This window comes from Pinus tabuliformis, chromosome J (genome assembly GCF_031772625.1).
Source record: "Pinus tabuliformis cultivar Carrire ecotype Pingquan chromosome J, CPIR1, whole genome shotgun sequence".
NCBI classification, from domain to species: Eukaryota; Viridiplantae; Streptophyta; class Pinopsida; order Pinales; family Pinaceae; genus Pinus; species Pinus tabuliformis.
The window spans coordinates 603760294-603777635 of NC_142295.1; positions in this window are offsets into that span (position 1 = coordinate 603760294).

The following is a 17342-nucleotide window of genomic DNA, read 5'->3' on the forward strand; positions in this document are numbered from 1 at the left end:
CAATAACAATCCCTTCTTTAGAGAGGATATGACCAGTAGTTTCCCTTCTGTAACTGCGAAGACGCTCTTCTTGGGATTCAACGATATTCTGTATCTTTGGCATCTTTCGAAAATCTGTTTCAGGTGATAAATATGATCCCTTTTGCGATATGAATACACAGTAATGTCATCCATGTACACTACCACTGATCTGTTAATCAATCCTCGGAAAGCTATGTCCATAGCTCTCTGAAATGTGGCGCCCGCATTAATAAGTCCAAATGGCATTTTACGGTATGTGTAAGTGCCCCATTTAGTGTTGAAGGTTGTCTTAAGTTGATCTTCATTTGATACCAACACTTGATTATATCCCGAAAAGCCATCTAATAGGGACAACATTTCAGACCCAAAAACACACTGAAGAATGTGTTCCATAGAACGGACTGGATAGTTATCTTTTTGCGATGCATTGTTCAGGTTTCTGAAATCGATACATAATCTGATGTCTCCATTTTTCTTTCTTACTGGCACAAGATTGGCTACCCAACGGGTGTGCTTGACAGGAAAATTGATTTTGGCATACAGCATTTTGTTTAATTCTTTCTTCACCAACGGTTCCAGGCTTGGATGTATCTTGCGAAGCTTTTGTTGGTATGGCCTAACATCCTTCTCCAGCGGAATCACATGCTGCATAACGCTGGTATCAAAATTTTTTAAGTCACCATACGTCCATGCAAAGACATCCTTGTACTCTTTAAACAGCTTAACTAACACAACCCTTTCTTGTGGAGAGCATCCAAAGCCCAAATTAACAATTTTTGGGTCTTCTTGGGTTCCAAGGTTGGCCGATTCATACTTCATGGATGAGCTATGCATTTTGCAGTTAGTCGGCTTCTTGAATTTATCATGCAGGTCATACAAGTGCTCCATCTTGACAACTGACTTGGGAATTATATTGGACTGATATTTTTCCTCATCTTCCCTCTCATTCATAAGCCTGTCATGCTCTTTTTCATCAATGACTGCATTTTTGAATGTCTTCTCGCAGTGCAGGAACTCAAGGATTTGCTCATCATCTTCGAACACCTGCCAATTTGAGATGTTATCAGGCACGGATGGTCTGAAAATCAATTCAACATAATATTTATTCTTGTTTAATCTAAGATCAGGCAAAAGTTTTGCAGCCATACCAACCATCAGATCAGCATCTTGGTTTTGCCCTCGAGGTATGTATGTGATATTAAAATAATCAAAACTGTCTATTAAGCTCCTACCTCATGTTGGTATCTTACCAGGTGTGGCGAATTGCAGTGTATCCTTTTCCTTACCTGGTCCACAATTATCTGTGAGTCACCAAAAACTTTAAGATTTTTTACCTTCATATCAATGGCTTTTTTCAGGCCCTGCAGCAAGCCTTCGTATTCTGCCGTGTTGTTGGTGCACGCGAACTCCAACCGACTAGACATCAGATGTTGGTTCCCTTGTGGGTCAATGAGAATGCTCCCAGCACCTACACCTTCAAGGCAGTTAGAGCCATCAAAATAGAGTGTCCAAAATATAGAGTCTAATGTTACATCAATTGAACTACTTTCTACGAAATTAGTTCTATCATCTACTATATTACAGGGTGGCTCATCAGTTGGACTATAGGGGAGAGCTTCCAACTGTGTGTTTATTGCAGTTTTTTCAACTGTCTTTGCATGGAATTCTCCAAAACAAGTTTCCATGGCACAAACGTTGAAACTATAATTCCCAAGGATAGAGTTGGTAAACATTACAAGTTCATTGGGGTCGTTTAGTTTTGTCACTACATACTTCATGTATCTTTCTCGATCAACTCTTAGCATGTCATGTTTTCCCTTCTGAGCCAACAAGAGATGGGACCAATCAGTTGAGAAATATCCATTCATATTTGTTGACCAGTCCCTACTAAGCAGCATTCCATATGCCTCGGGTATGTCGACTACCACTATGTCGATGACTTGTGTACTGTGGTTTGGAAACCATCCGAATCAGCACATCTTTCAATTCACCAATTACTTTCACATTCGTTCTGTCCAGTTGCATAATTCGAGTTCCAGTTTTATTAGGTATTGCTTAAAGTCTTTTAGTAACAACGTAGGGCATAACAGTGGACGAGGCACCGGAATCTACCAGGCAATTATATACGCTCATGTTGAAGATTTCAAATGTGATAAGGAAAGGTGGAGTCATGGATTTTGATTTCCTTCCTATCATGGCTGCACTGACATCTTGGGGCGTTCGATTTATTTTTGACAGAGTGGCTTCCATGGCTGGTGGCGTTTGGGATGTACTGGAGGTACTAATGGGTCTGGACACCGAAGTTTTGGTTTGACTACTTGGATTTGTAGGAGATTTGTAATTTCGTTCATTCATAGCTTTCAAAAGCAAATCTCTTCGCTGTGTTAACTATAACAAATCGAAGTATGTGATATTAGGCTCGGGATTTCTTAAGATCATCCACAATATTGTAATCAATGTTATAAACAGGGTAGGGCAGAGTAAACATAACTGTTTTGCCATTCTTAGGTGGGAGTTTACCATTTTGAGTCGCCTTCGTTGCAGTCGGAGATGTATTATCTTTCTATGGATAATTCACAATTGGAGTACTCTTGGAATCACCACTAGGTCTACCCTTCTCAACAGGAACTTTAGGAGCGGATGCCTTCAAAGGGCGAACATCTTTCTTTGTCTGGTCTACAGGTTTCATCACGCCCGCAAGTGGCCCCTTACTTCGTGTGTGGATTTCATTAGTGTGGATTTCTATCATACTATCTCCTCCGTCGTCACTGTTTTCATTTGTATAGAAATCCCACATCACATTGATTTGAGATTCTTCGTCCAAGGGCTCTTCTACTTGGTATTCTTCCTCATTTTCTTGTTCTGGCTCCAGCTCCACTACAAGTTCTTTGTTGTTAAGAAGCGATCTGATAAGAGCCAGCTTTTCCATATTTAAATTTCCTTCATTGGGTGGAGCAGGCAGTGCAAGTTGACCATGACCACCTTCTGTCTTCTTACGATAGAAAGGTTTGAAAGATTTTCTGTTGTTATAATCTCCTCCATTCCCACTTGTACTCTCTGCAGAATTCCTTTTCATATCGATGATTGTGTTTGTCAATTTCTTAATGATCTAATGCAAACCTTCCACATCTGTGGTGTCCCTTTCTTTGCCCTCAGCCACTTTGTTATCACTCCCATTATTCTTCTTGGATGACTGAGAGGCTTTCTTTTCTTCGATTGTATGATGACATGCTGTGAGACTGATCATTTCATTCTTGACTTTTACTGCTTCATCGATAGCACCTTGTAAGGTTTGTGCGTTACTCCTCTTGACCCACATTGCAATAAAGACAGGGAGAGAAGTGATGTAAAATTCCATGAGCACCTCCTCAGTATGTCTAGTGTTAGCCGGGATTCTGTTGAACAAAGTGTTGAACCGGATGTTAAAATCTTTGACCTTTTCTTTGGCTTCCATTTTCAAACGGGATAGTTCTAAAACTAAGGTTGCAGGTGTTTTGTCATCACCAAACTTGTCTAAAAAGGCCTCTTGAAAGGCGACCCATGAGGTGATCGATCCTATTCTCAAGCTAAAGTACCATGTGGAGGCTGCACCAATCAGAGTAAAAGGGAATAAGCGACATACTACATCTTCATCGGCTACCCCCAACATGCGCACGGCTAGGAAGAAAGAGTGAATATGGTTATCAGCAGTGTCTCCCCGCTTAGGGTCGAATTTAGGCAATACTCTTTTTGCATTCTTGGGTAAGGCATGCTGCTGCCCAGGTACCGCTACGGCATCCTGAGCAAGCCAGGGAGGGAGTGCTCCCGGAGGAGGTGGGGGTTGATTCCCACTCGGTAGAAGCTGATTCCCACTTGGAAGAGGAACGTTAGCCATATTATGGATAGGGAGGTTCTGGTTGAAGGTTTCTTCGAGGCGTTCTTTATTAGGATTTCCCAAATCGGGCCAGGGATTACCTTCAGAGAGTGGACCCTTAGGAATTTCTTCCCAGGGGGTGTCGATACTTTGCAAGGATTCTAGCACAATATCTTCAAGAGAAGGGGTTGCAGATGTCTCTTTGTTTATGGGACAGATCCTTGGCTTTCTTTTAGTTGTCAGAGGTAAAGAGTGAAAGATGGGGAGTTGAGAGAGGGAATGAGCGTAAGCCAGAGTAAGTACTCTGACTGGTTGTTCCTGAGTGACAAAATACTCCCACAGTGTCTCTTCTTTGGGTGACCCAAACATAGGACTTAGAGGGATCTTTGTTTCTTCGAAATGAGGCTTTTCCAAATGGGAGGAAGGATCTTTTCGACCTTTACGTTCCATACATTAATCTTTTCGAATCCATGCGCAACATTTATAGATGAAATCATGAAAATTTGTGGACGGAGGTTCAAGCCCTCCTTCTAGCGCCAATTTGTTGACGCTGCGAATGTTCGCTATGCCACAAGGGGAACTAGCCCAATCGCAAACCCCAATTAGATCCGCATTTGTTTGGAGTGGCTAGTTCCAACAGGTTTTAAAGGATCTTGTAAATTGTTATAGGTGTTGAAAGATTGCTTCTTGGAGGGAGACTTCAATTAAATCAACAAAAAAGCAGCTAACCTATATGTATCAAATCCTATCTACACTAATTCTAACTACTTATGCTAATCCTAACTATTCTAATCTATCCTGTAGGAGCATAACAAAAGGAGATTAAACATCATATATAGATTTCAAGCCCAAATTAATCAATTACTGGTTCACAGATAAACAAGGTTGTATTAAATCTTAATTGCAATCTAATCACTCATACAGGAATACACATTCCTTTCCATACAAATAAAACTTGCAACCGATGTTTAACAAGGTTTCGAATCAGCAATCGCTCATGAATTAACCATGGTAACAAATCATATTTGAATAACCAAGACTAGTCACGAACTGTCTCTTATCAATATGCACAAAAACAAATCATATTTATATTTATGCCAGCAACAACACCCTAATTCTAAACACATGAAAGAAGAGGAAAATAAATCTGAAAAAAGGCTTCTTCTTGACCCAAACAGTCTCCTTTATTAGCACAATATATCAAAGTTGTTCTGCCCAAAAAAGTCCTCCCCTCATCCCCGGAGGTAATACTTATGTAGAAGGAACTGACCCTCGTCTTCTCCCGCCTTTCCACCTCCCTCCTCTTTTCAATATACAGGCGTAGAATCGATTGGTGAAATGGCTGACACGTAAAGGCCACATTTGCTAGAGCGTTTCATTTCTTGGGGAAATGAATAGATGTTGATTGAAAGGAGGAGGTATGCATGTCATTTCTTCATGATAAGGCCCAAGACCACATAACCTTCAGAACACACAGGTAACACATGGAAACCTGACCGCCAATGCCTAAAGCCGGATTTTTAAATAGAACACACCCGCATATATAAACTCTTCGGATCCTCTCATTCGTCTTTTACCCAAAGCCATACTTGATGCTTATGCATCCGTTCTTTGACCTTGTTTGCCTTCTCTCGGTCCTCGCTTGCAGAAATAACCAACATCAGCTATGCTTATGAAAATATGATAGAAATGCCTAAAAACACAAATCTTGCTTTCATTAAAACGTTTATAAAATCACAAGGAACAAATGTGAAAGAATTGACCCTCGATTCAACCAAGGTTGTGATGCGATCATGTCGCAATCGCGCACTGCAACGGGCAATCACATGCCACATCACCCCTATTGGATTTTCCTTTGAAAACCCGGACCACAACATTTTATCGGAATACACGGGAAAGCCCACAGCCGAACCATAAGGCCGGACTTACACCCAGACGTATAATTATTGCCGGGTCCGCTCATCGCCCCTTCGCATATCGTATGGGCTTCACTTTTGCCAATTGTCGATTGTGATTAGCGATAGGCCAGACCCGAAAAATATATGTGCTGTGTTTAATAGTCCCAGCGGGTCCGGTATATCGCTTTGCGCCTTACGTATAAGCCCTGGGCTTCGTTGATTGCAATATGCAATTAGGCCAGACCCGAAAATATATATGTTGCGTTTAATAGTTCCAACGGGTTCGGTATATCACGGTGCGCTTTATATATAAACCTTGGGTTTCGCCGATTGCGATATGCGATTGGGGAAGCAGACCTGAAAATATATATATTATGCTTGATAATCCCGGCGGGTTTGCATTCATTGAAGCTTGGGCTTTGGGTCTTAGCAAAGTGCGATTGCAATTTGCGATTGGAAGCCTGATCGTATCGCATTTATTCATAAGAGATAGGCATTGCCCTTGATCAATGTGACCTACGATATACAATAAAGGTGTGCAACGAGGATGTGCGGAGATATTAAGTCATGCGTTCTTTGCGAAACATTTCTATTATAAAAGAGTTATAATAGGAATAAAGAGGTGATGGAAGGTTCTGAGGGGTAAAGAGTGGGGGTGGATATATGTGTGGGCATAGGACACCATAAAGGTTTATGAGAATTGAAAGAGTCCCAATGAAGGATATGAATGAAGGGCTAGACTGGGTTATAAATAAATCATGCTGCAGAGATTTATTCAAGGGGGGTCTTGACCATTAAGAATTGAAGATTTGTCTCGGCACAGAGTTAAAATCTTTGAAATAAAAACAGATCATTCGAAGAAGAGAAAGATCAAACTTCTAGGGGACCCATTCAGATTTGATACCAGAGCATGTTTTAATAGGGTGGTGGTTGTGGCCACAACAGGATCTTAGGCAAGTCCTAGTGTTCTAGATTGAATCTATGTAAAAGTGATTTGGGAATAGTCCTAACTATTTGGTTAGATTATTTTATTACAAATTGTTTGGTCTGCTGGATTATATTTGTGTCGCAGAAATGGGTAGTCTGTGAGAGTATTTTGCAAATGGGTTTCCCCCCTTGAGATGTAAAAAATGTGAAAATCATGATGTAAAGTGTCTTGAGGGTTGGAAAAATAATTTTCCTCTCATAGGTTAATTAATTAAATTTTCTGGCCAAATATTAATTAAAATCCTAAGCCAGAAATTTAATTAATTCTAGGTCTTAGGTGAATTTAAATTCTCCACAGGCAAAATTCATCGGTTCTTAAAAAATAAATTTTAAGAGATCCAGGGACTAAGGTAAATTAATTATTTTGATATATTTTAAGCCTTTGATCCCTGGGGTTAAGTCAAAGTCAAAATTTTGGGGAAACAATTCAAAATTTTAATTTTTGAATTAATTAAAATGCATTTAATTGAAAAATTCGAATTTCCTCAAGAATTTAAAATTTTGATGGATGAGATTAAAAGAAATTTTGATCCTCATCAATAGTCAAGATTGCTTTGACAAAGATCACTCGAACTAGTCGTTGGAGGATTTATCTTTAAATAGGAAGTCATTTGTCAGTCCATTCATCCGATCTTTGGGTCGTGTGCTGAGCGAAGAAGCTCTCATGTAATCTATTTTGAATAATAAATAAGGACTTTGGGGTTAATTTTTGCCAGTGTTACTCTTCATGGAAATACTGTAAGATGTGTCGTTTTTCATGCGTGAATTTTTTTTAGCCATTGATAATAACTTCTGAAGAGTGATTTGAGTATAGGTATCTTGTTCAATCGTTGGAGTTTAAGTAATAATTTATATTTTGAATGTAATAGCAGGTATCTCTATTTATCTGAATTTTATTATTATTTTATCGCTCTATTTTGATGGCTGAATTGAGCTTTGCAGGAAAGTCTTGACTTTTTAGATCCTTGGGCGTTAGGGGAAGTTTTCAGTTAGACCAGCCAACTCCTGATCCGTATTTTCTGAAAAGCCCAACTTGATTTGATCCCGAGCTTATCATAATATTTTTACTGGTGATGCATAAAGGGTTTTGAGCTAAGCACCTCTTTTAAAATTTAAAAATTAAAATTTTTTGTGCGAAGTTGAAGAATCTGGTTGTTGAGAGCCTTAGATTATCAGATCTGGGAGCGGAGTTGGACTCGCACTCCTCAGATTTGATAGATCCTCCATTCCTGTGCATAGATATGTAAAGTTTTCTTTGGTTTTCTGACTTGGGTTTCTGGAGTTTCATTTCTTTTTGTATATCTGGGTTCTGGGTGTTTGTGTTTTTAGGTACATGTTGAAGATCTGAAAGTCAAGTTTGATTTGAAGCTAGATCTAGGCCCTGGAGGGTATGATCTGGCCTCAAAACCAAATTTTGCAAGGGCATTATTTTTGCAGTCCAAGGGTTTTAAATTTTTTTAAATCTGGAAATAATTTTACAGGGTTTCATTAATGAATCAGAAGTAGAACATATCAACTAAATCAGAAGTTTCTCGAAAAGTTTCTAAGGGTTCATTATGCTACCATCCACTGGATTTAGAATTTCTCTCTCTAAAAAATTTTCGAAATCATTTTTGTTGCCTGGGGTTTTCAAAAGTAAATTTCGGATTTGTTTTGTTGCCTTGGGTTTATTCTTGCTATGTTTTTCTATTCTCTGGGAGATTTTGAATTTTTCTTACATTTTTGCGTCCCCTTGACTTGCATCTTCTCCCTTGTTGTTGCCCTCGCTGCTCCTTCAACCTGTAAAAATAAAAACGGTAGCCAAGCCCGTAGCTATAGCTCCCACGTGATTTCCAACCTGCAACCTTCAAACACTGCGATCATTCTCTTCATCACCCTGATAGCCTGCGTCATTCCTCCTTCATTGATTCACAACACCCTCCGCTCCTAAACCTGCACACTACCATTGCACCCTTCATCTCCTCGCAACCCCTCTCCTTGCGTCATTCCTTCTTTGCCGCTGCCCTCCAGCTTCTTTCACTACCATAGCACCTGCAAACAAACTTTACGATTTCATTTTTTTTATTTCTTTTTTATCTTTGTGCATTCGTTGAGTTAGATAGGTTTAACGCATCTTCACTTTATGATTTATTTTATTTTATTTTGGTTTTCCTATTTTTAATCTAAAACAAATACAATTTTTTTGGAAGTTGGATTTATTATTTATTGTTTATTTTCAATTTTTCTTTTTCGAATTTACTTTTGTTTTCATTTTTTTACTATTTTATTTGATTTTTTTGTTTTTTATTTAAATTTTAAAACATTTAAAAATATAAAAAATTTCTAAACATTTAAAAAACAAAAAAAAAAGGAGCTTCATTTTCATGTGAATTTGAGACCGTCTAAAAATTTTTAAATCAAAAAATTTCACAATAAAAGTTAGTTAGTTTGTTTGTTTTTTGTTTTTTTTTTTTTTTGTTATGTGGCCTTCTGCCCATTAAAAATTTAAAAAAATTTACTAAATCAGTTTGATTTGTTTTGGTCACATTTAAAAGAAAGATCTTAATAGATCATTTACCGCATTAGTCTCGCTTCATAAAACTTAGCACATCGAAGAATTTCTCCTAAGAACCAATTTTTTTTTTTTTTAATCTATAGTTCCTTGATGTTTTTTGTGTGCTAAGGATAAAATCTAAAAAATACTTTTGTGGTATTAACATTTTTCATCTCTCTATAGTTAAACATACTTAAATTTCTTGTATCTAAAGATTGACTATAGGAAGGTGGTAAATTTTCCTAGATTTGGGTCACTAAGCAAAAATCATTTTAATTCTAGGATTGTGAATTGATTAGCATTTAAATTTCATAGGTTTTAAAATTATTTGGATCTCTAGAAATTTAACTGCTAGAATATCTTGCATCTATTGAAATTGATCATCATTGCTTGAATGATTTGATATGTGTTACATGTTAGATGTTTTGCGAATATTTTCAAATGATTGTTGAAGTATTCCATCGTGGAATCGTAATAGATTGCATATCTTTGTTTCCTAAGCTGAGTATATTTTGAGCATCTGTTGACATTGATGTTAAATTGCAAAAAAGTTTTTGTTCTCTTTGAGCTATAATTTTATTAGAAAGATTTGAAATAAGCTTGTGGTTTAATTATAATATCTTCAAGAGTTTACTTCTAAATCTTAATCCAGTAAAGTGAACATTTTATTTTGGTGATTAAGGGATTTTGCGACACAAGTGTTTCTAATCCTTGAGTCTAGCTTCATCTCATCATCTAGTGCATTTGCATATAAATTAGCTTTGCATAAATAAAATTTACTTCCAAGCATAAGCTTCGTCGATAGAGAAATAGGTATCCATCCATCTTTGCTTGAGAAGCCTGCTTCTAATAGTACTTAAAACGGTGACCTTGCAGTCATCAGAGCCATAGCTCTCTATAGCACTGGAGGCACCGAGTATGTTAGATTTTCAGGAGAGGCATCGTTAATCACACCTTAGTGTGCTTCACCTTATCTTCTCTTTCCTAATTACTACGAAATCAGGCTCAACACAGAAATGATCGAAGGATTCACATTCAAATAGGCATTTAACTAAAATTAATCAAGATTCTTGCATCTCACATTAGCTTTAAGATCTGCATTTCATTTAAGATAGTCATTCATCTAAGCAGCAATTGTTAATCGATTACTTGGTCTTAATTTCTTTAGCAAGATCGTTGACTCCATAAGGCACTGGTATCAATCATTTAAAATCTAATCAAATCCTATAAGTCTTGCTAAATCTTAATCAAGTACTTGGTCGCTTCACTATGTCTCTCAAACTGGTTTGTTACCAACTAGTTCTTCTTCATTCCATTTTTCCATAGGGTCTACCCCCCTTAACCTTCTATAGGAAGACAGCTTAAATGGAGAGATTGGGGATCAGGGTGACAACCCTCGATCTAAGTCATTGTCGCGATGCCTAGACATTCTATGCAACAACAAGTTCATACTATGATACATTTGGGGAGCATGAGCAGTCAGACGGAGTTGATGACAGTAGCCCAGATATGCATCCATGTGTGGTAGAGGAGTATGAGGAGCAGCTGATTGTTCCCATGTGGGAAAGAGATCAGGGAGCAAATGAGTGACTGATGATTCGACATAGAGAGCACATAGAGGAGCGTGAGTCATGGCGAGTCATTGACATCAGGCCAAATTCATATGATGAGCAGTACTTGGGTCCTAGGAGAGACATTCAGGATAGTGTGTCACCAATGATGAGTCAGCATGAGCAACATATGATGGAGTGTGAGTCAGCTGAGGAGGATGAGGCGCACAGTATGCATGATGAGCCTTTTTAGGAGAGCCAGTTGGAGGTTCATATTGAACCCGTGATGATCGAGGATGAGCAACCTCCCTTGGGGTCAGTCGTTGATGAGGATCAGACAGATGTACAGACAGTTGGCAGGGTGACGATGTTTGCTGATACTTGTCCTCAGGAGATGTTGGAGTATGACAGGATAGATTGGTAGGAGATTGGTGGATTGCAAGAGCGTGGAGTTTCCTATCAGACTAGGGAGATGGCAGGGCATCCATCTTTGGGTCTACCCATTGATGAGGTGCAAACAGGTGTAGTGGCAGTTAGCGAGCTGCAACATTTTCAGGCAACAACCCTCTCCAGGAGTACATAGATAGGGCTTGCAGCACAGTTTGGCTACTTGTACCCATTACAGGGAGAGAGGCAGGACTTTCTCAATGGATATTGTTGACCAACCACATAGGGCAGCATGAGTTGAGGATGGACCAGCATCAACATAGTAGACTTGTTCCTTAAACAAGAGCCCATGACTTGGATTGGCGGGATATCATGAGTTGGTATCCTATTGATGGAGTATCATTCTGAGTCGGGAGCAATGTACTATAGGAGCCCTTAGTGGTGGGGGATATTACATGCTCCAGTCGGCAGCAAAATGTGGGTTGGCCACTCATCAGTATCTCAGCGCAACATTAGTATGGTGAGACTGACCTTGGGGTATGCCAAGGATTGGATTGGAGAGAGGTGATGAGCTCGTACACAGTTGTTAGGGCAACATTCATAACCGGAGCTACAACACAGCAGGATCCATGTAGCATTAATGCTTCTTCTTGGTGGCATTGGGATCCAGGTGGATCTATTGGCAGCAGGTTGATTCAAAGATGGACATGGGATCTAGATATTGTAGGATCCATTCATGTTTCGATAGCTTGGAGACATGACGTGGACTAGTGGTTCATATGGAATCTGGGCATTGGGTCTTAGTGGCGTTGGGCTACCAGATTGGTCCAAAGATTTGGATTGCTTGAGGGCGAGCAATCTTGGGGTGGGAGGACTGTCATGCCCCATTTTTATTCTTCTTCACAGTATAGCCAGGGTGGATTTCCAGGACAGGGAATGGCCAGGTCAATGGAGCAGGTTTATGTCATCAGGGGTCCCAATGGAGTTTTGAGGAGTTTTTATGGGATTTGATGGCATTCACTTGGCATATTTCATCATCAACACAATTTTCCTTTCGTTCCGTTGCATTCCAACAACTTTAAAAAATCAGCATTATTATTGGGCATAACTTAATTAATTATGCTCGACGTGGCATTCTGGGGAGATTAATTGATGGATCATGGAACACTTCAGTGTAATAGCTCGTTGGAACCGAAACGAGAATATCTACATGATGGGACTCTTGGATAGGAGATTCAATGACCTGAGGAGACATGGTGGCCAATTTACCTTTTTCCTACATTAAAAAGAATATTTTAATTAAAATAAAAGAGGGAAAAATGCTCCATGATTAAATAATAATAAAATAGAATATTCTAGAGGGGTCCATCTGATCTATAAAAAAGGAGGAGGAGGCCATTAGAGGACATCTTTATTTTCACATTGTTTCTTGCATGTGAGGTTGAGAACCCAGTTCTCTACTCCTGCAGTAGCCCCAGGATGGAAACCCTCGGGTGATTCAGTGAGAGTGGGCGAGCACCATGTCTTCCCTTCGTGAATCCATTCAGGGTTCACAGGTTGCAGTGTATTGTTTTTCATTTGATTGGAGGCCGATTTGTGGCATTGTTATAGATCTGTTTGAGGCCAATTTTTCATCTCAGTTGTATGGGTTGTATGTGCATGTAAAACCTTGGTTTATCTAATATGATAGAGTTGAGTATTTTCCTGTTCATGGTGTTGTGGAATTGCAATGATTTCTTTGCTTAATTTTACATGGCAATCTTCTGTTAAATGCATGATTAGTTTTATGTGAAGTGCCTGTTCCAAATTTTCTGCATTTGGGACATAACAGTGGTATCAGAGCTTTAGTTTGGCTCAACGTTCGGGTTTCAGTTGCAGCTATTATGGTTCGAGGGTTGCAAGATTATTGCAAGAATTCTTCTATTTTGCTGAAGCCATAATTCCATAAAATTTACTGGAGAAATTTGTCGCGGGCATTAACCATTCTACAAATTCTCTATTCCAAGGTGCCAGCCAAATTTTTATTTGGTTTCGTCATAATCATTTGACGAAACTCCTCAAAGAAGAGAAATTTATATTCGACCAAGTTAATTTTGAGCGAAAGGTAAATATTAGTAAAAGTCGCGGATCAAATTATTTGAAAAGGGCCGAGCCGTTATTCTATTTCTGAGGCTATATTAAGATTCAGAATTTAAGTGCCTAGTTTACTTTTTACTTGGCAAAGGTTGAAAGCCAAATCGTTCCTAAGTGGGGGTCGTGGGAGATTTTATGAATTGGGTAAAAGGTGTATAAGCTAAAAACAAAAACAAAATTTATTATTTCAAAGGCCGAGTCTAACATCCAAGCCGCAGCGTCACCGTGATCTTTCCTTCAATTGCAGAACAAAGGTGTTGTTTAGCATACTCACATTTGGAACCTGAACATAATTTCCTGATGTCAAGCAGTTGTCCGTCCAACACTTTCATTGCATAAGATCAAGCGCTGACGTTGTAAATATCAGTGCGTATCTGAAATCCGAGTGAAATTCCCTTGAAGTTTTTATTAAGATCTGCGACAAAAATTTTGGCGGCGAACAACTCTGAGATCGAACGACTCTAGGATCAAGCCGAGTTACCATGTCTAATTTAGGGTGGACTGTAATTGACAGCCATGGCACATTCGAAGGCAGAGACCACCGTGGGAAAGGAGAATCGAGCTGGTGATGGCCATGGGATAATTCGAGAGATTGCAGCCACCAAATATCGAAGAGGACAAGACCCCCTGCCCATAAATCAAGTTTTTCATCGTTCTACAAAACGGGTTTGAAGAAGAAAGAAGTACCAGTCCTTTGTTCCATACGTTGGAGGAGATCATGTTGTTAACAAGACTTTCAAGAAAAGGGAGAAGCCGCATACCCACATTTCTCTGTTGAACGAGGTTCATTCCCAGGACAAGTTTATTGCATGAGACGAGCCGAGTTACAACCATCCGCGAGTGGGTATATTTCTGCCTGGGAGAACTGATATGACATTGTTGGTTGGGGTTGCGTTCTCACTCTAAAAGAGTCGATTTGGAGTCTCTTGCCAACTAGGGAACAAGACAGTAGCTACATCTGTTGATAGGACGTGGCTTCATTTCTGTTGATCAAATTAGTGCATATATCATTCCAGTTCATACAATGCTCCAAAGGTCACGTACAGGGAATAACAAGCTGTCATTCCTGAGTTGCGCACAAGTGTTGTAGGTTTTAGATGGGTAGTTTACAACAGTATGGTGGCATAGTATTCAACGCGGCTCACTCCCTCTACAATATTTTAGTTGTGTGTGCATCCTGTATAGTTGAGCCTTATCTTTCTCTCTGCGAGTAGCCAAGTGTATCAAGCCGAAATTCTATAGGATTGCCTTCATCCACTGAGACACTGGATCAAATTCGTTGCATTGCTGGGTGGTTTCATTTCAGTGCTGGAGCAAACTTCTCTGGAGCAGTGTATACACTGGGCAGACTCACATTTTCTCTTCCACTGCATGGCTACCTGTAGCTTCAGAGTATCTGTCAAAAGGGTCTAGTAATACCAGAACAAAGCTTAGGTTTCCAGGTTCCATTTTCTACTCTGTGTTACAAATTTTTCATTTTATAATTACAGAAGTTGGAAGAAATACTTCTAATTCGTATGCTAGTGATGAAATATATTGGTAATGGGCTACATTACTAGTTATCAGTGATTTTATGTTATGCACAATGATATTTGATATTCCAACTATTGTTTGAGTTGGGTTCAAGCTCTGGTATTCCAACTGTGCCACTATACTTGTAAATTCATTCTTGACAAATGAACTAACACCTATTGCAAACCCCTCAACACCTATCCCTTAAAATCCATTAAACGCAGATTTGAAGGGACGTTCATGGGTTATATACTGCCCATATCCACTTATGTCATATAAACTGCCGAGTACAATGTGACACTTGTCGGGGTATTGATTGGTGCCTTGTCTATTGACGTGTGGCTGCTAGTTTATATCTTGCAGAGACCTGAGTGTGGTGTTATAGCTGCCCTTTTGAGGACTAGATATGGTTGTAGGAGTCATGTATGAATTGCTGCCATGTGCCAAATTTTGATGTGCAGAATTATGTATTAATTCCATAACTTTGGGGGATGATGGAGCTTTTAAAACAGTTCAGGAACCAGCAAAGCAATACCTCCATGAGCTGCAATATAGACCAAAAAACAAAATTGGCCAACAAACCTTTCTCAAAAGAGATGCATGCCATTCTTAACCATGAGCAGCCAAGAGATTTGCAGAAGGATCCAAAGGTTGGATGCAAAATCCTTGCACTCGGAACAGACTTGAAACACATGATGGTCACATGGAAGGTTCTTTCCAAACTTGATGAGCTGGATGCACTTCTTTCCAAAGTGAGTCAGTTAGAAGGAAGTAAATTAATTTGGGCTTTAAAACCATCGATGCTTGCTCTCAGACAACACAAGTTTTTGCAGGAACCTTGTGAAAGGGTTAGACTCCCAGTTACATCTTGTCTCAGTCACATCATGAGACTAACCACCCCTAGAGCTCCTTACAATGATGATGTTATGAGGAGAGTTTTCAAGCTGATAGTAGATACTTTCCAGGTCTTAGACAATAGTCTAGGTCCTACATTTAGGAAGAAGGTTGAGATTTTAGAAGTTATGGCTGTGACTAGGACTTATGAAGTCATGTTTGATCTAGAGTGTGATGGTTTGATCTTGCAGATGTTCCAATGCTTCTTCAACATTAAGAAACATCATTCTGACATAGTCATAGCACACATGCAGTCTATCTTGTCTTCATAATTGAGAGGCCGTGATGCCATCTGTCGGGAGTTGTAGTCTCGATTGTTGTCTGTTTAGAGGAGAGAGCAGTTGGTCTCACCTGTTGCTTATGTACTAGCTGAGAGGTTGGTTGAGCAGAACATTGGGTTGTTCAGGAGACAATTGACCAAGGAGGAGCAGCTGAGGTTTGTGGGTTCATGCAGCAAGAATGAGATGAGGAGGAAGGGACTTTGCTTCATCTGCAAAGGACCTTGGGGACCTGACCACTCATGCTTGAGTGACACTGAGGAGATGATAGCAGTAGAGCAGGGAGATATTCTTTATGTCTATCAAGATGAGGACTCTTCGTTGGACGAGTCCATAGGTTCATACGATGATACCTTAGAGGAGCACGAGCAGTCATATGGAGTTGATGATAGTAGCCCAGATATGCATCCATGTGTGGTAGAGGAGTACGAGGAGCAGCTGATTGTTCCAATGTGGGAAAGAGATTAGGGAGCAGATGAGAAGTTGATGATTTGGCGTAGAGAGCACATAGAGGAGCATGAGTCATAGCAAGTCATTGACATCAGGTCAGATTCATATGATGAGCAGTCTGTGAGTCCAAGGAGTTACATTCAAGATAGTATGTCACCAGTGACAAGTCAGCTTGAGCAGCATATGATGGAGCGTGAGTCAGCTGAGGAGGATGAGGCACACAATATGCATGATGAGCCTTTTTAGGAGAGCCAATTGGAGGTTCATATTGAAACCGTGATAATGGAGGATGAGCAACCTCCCTTAGGGTCAGTCGTTGATGAGGAGCAGACAACTTTACAGACAGCTGGCAGGGTGACGATGTTCGCTAACACTTGTCCTCAGGAGATGTTGGAGTATGACAGGATAGTTTGGCGAGAGATTGGTGGATTGCAAGAGTGTGGAGTTTCTTATTAGACGAGGGAGATCGCAGTGCATCCATCTTTGGGTCTACCCATTGATGAGGTGCAAACAGGTGTAGTGGTAGCTAATCGCGCTACAACATTTCCAGGCAGCAGCCTATTGAAGTTTCTAAGTTTACTTAGCTTAGAAACCCTCCATGCACTTTATCTGATTTAATCCTACCTACTTGTTATTTTTCCTTAAAAAGTTATTTACAAAGTAAATATTGAAAATAAACACCAGTGCATGCTCAACATATTATAGATCAGCAACTAAAAGAAACAAGAACAAACACACCACATGACACCATTATTTTTGGACCAATGTCCTTGGAAAAACCAATGCGGGAAAACTAGTGCAGCTATCCGAGGGTTTTTTATTAAGCAATATCAGAGTACAATCTGG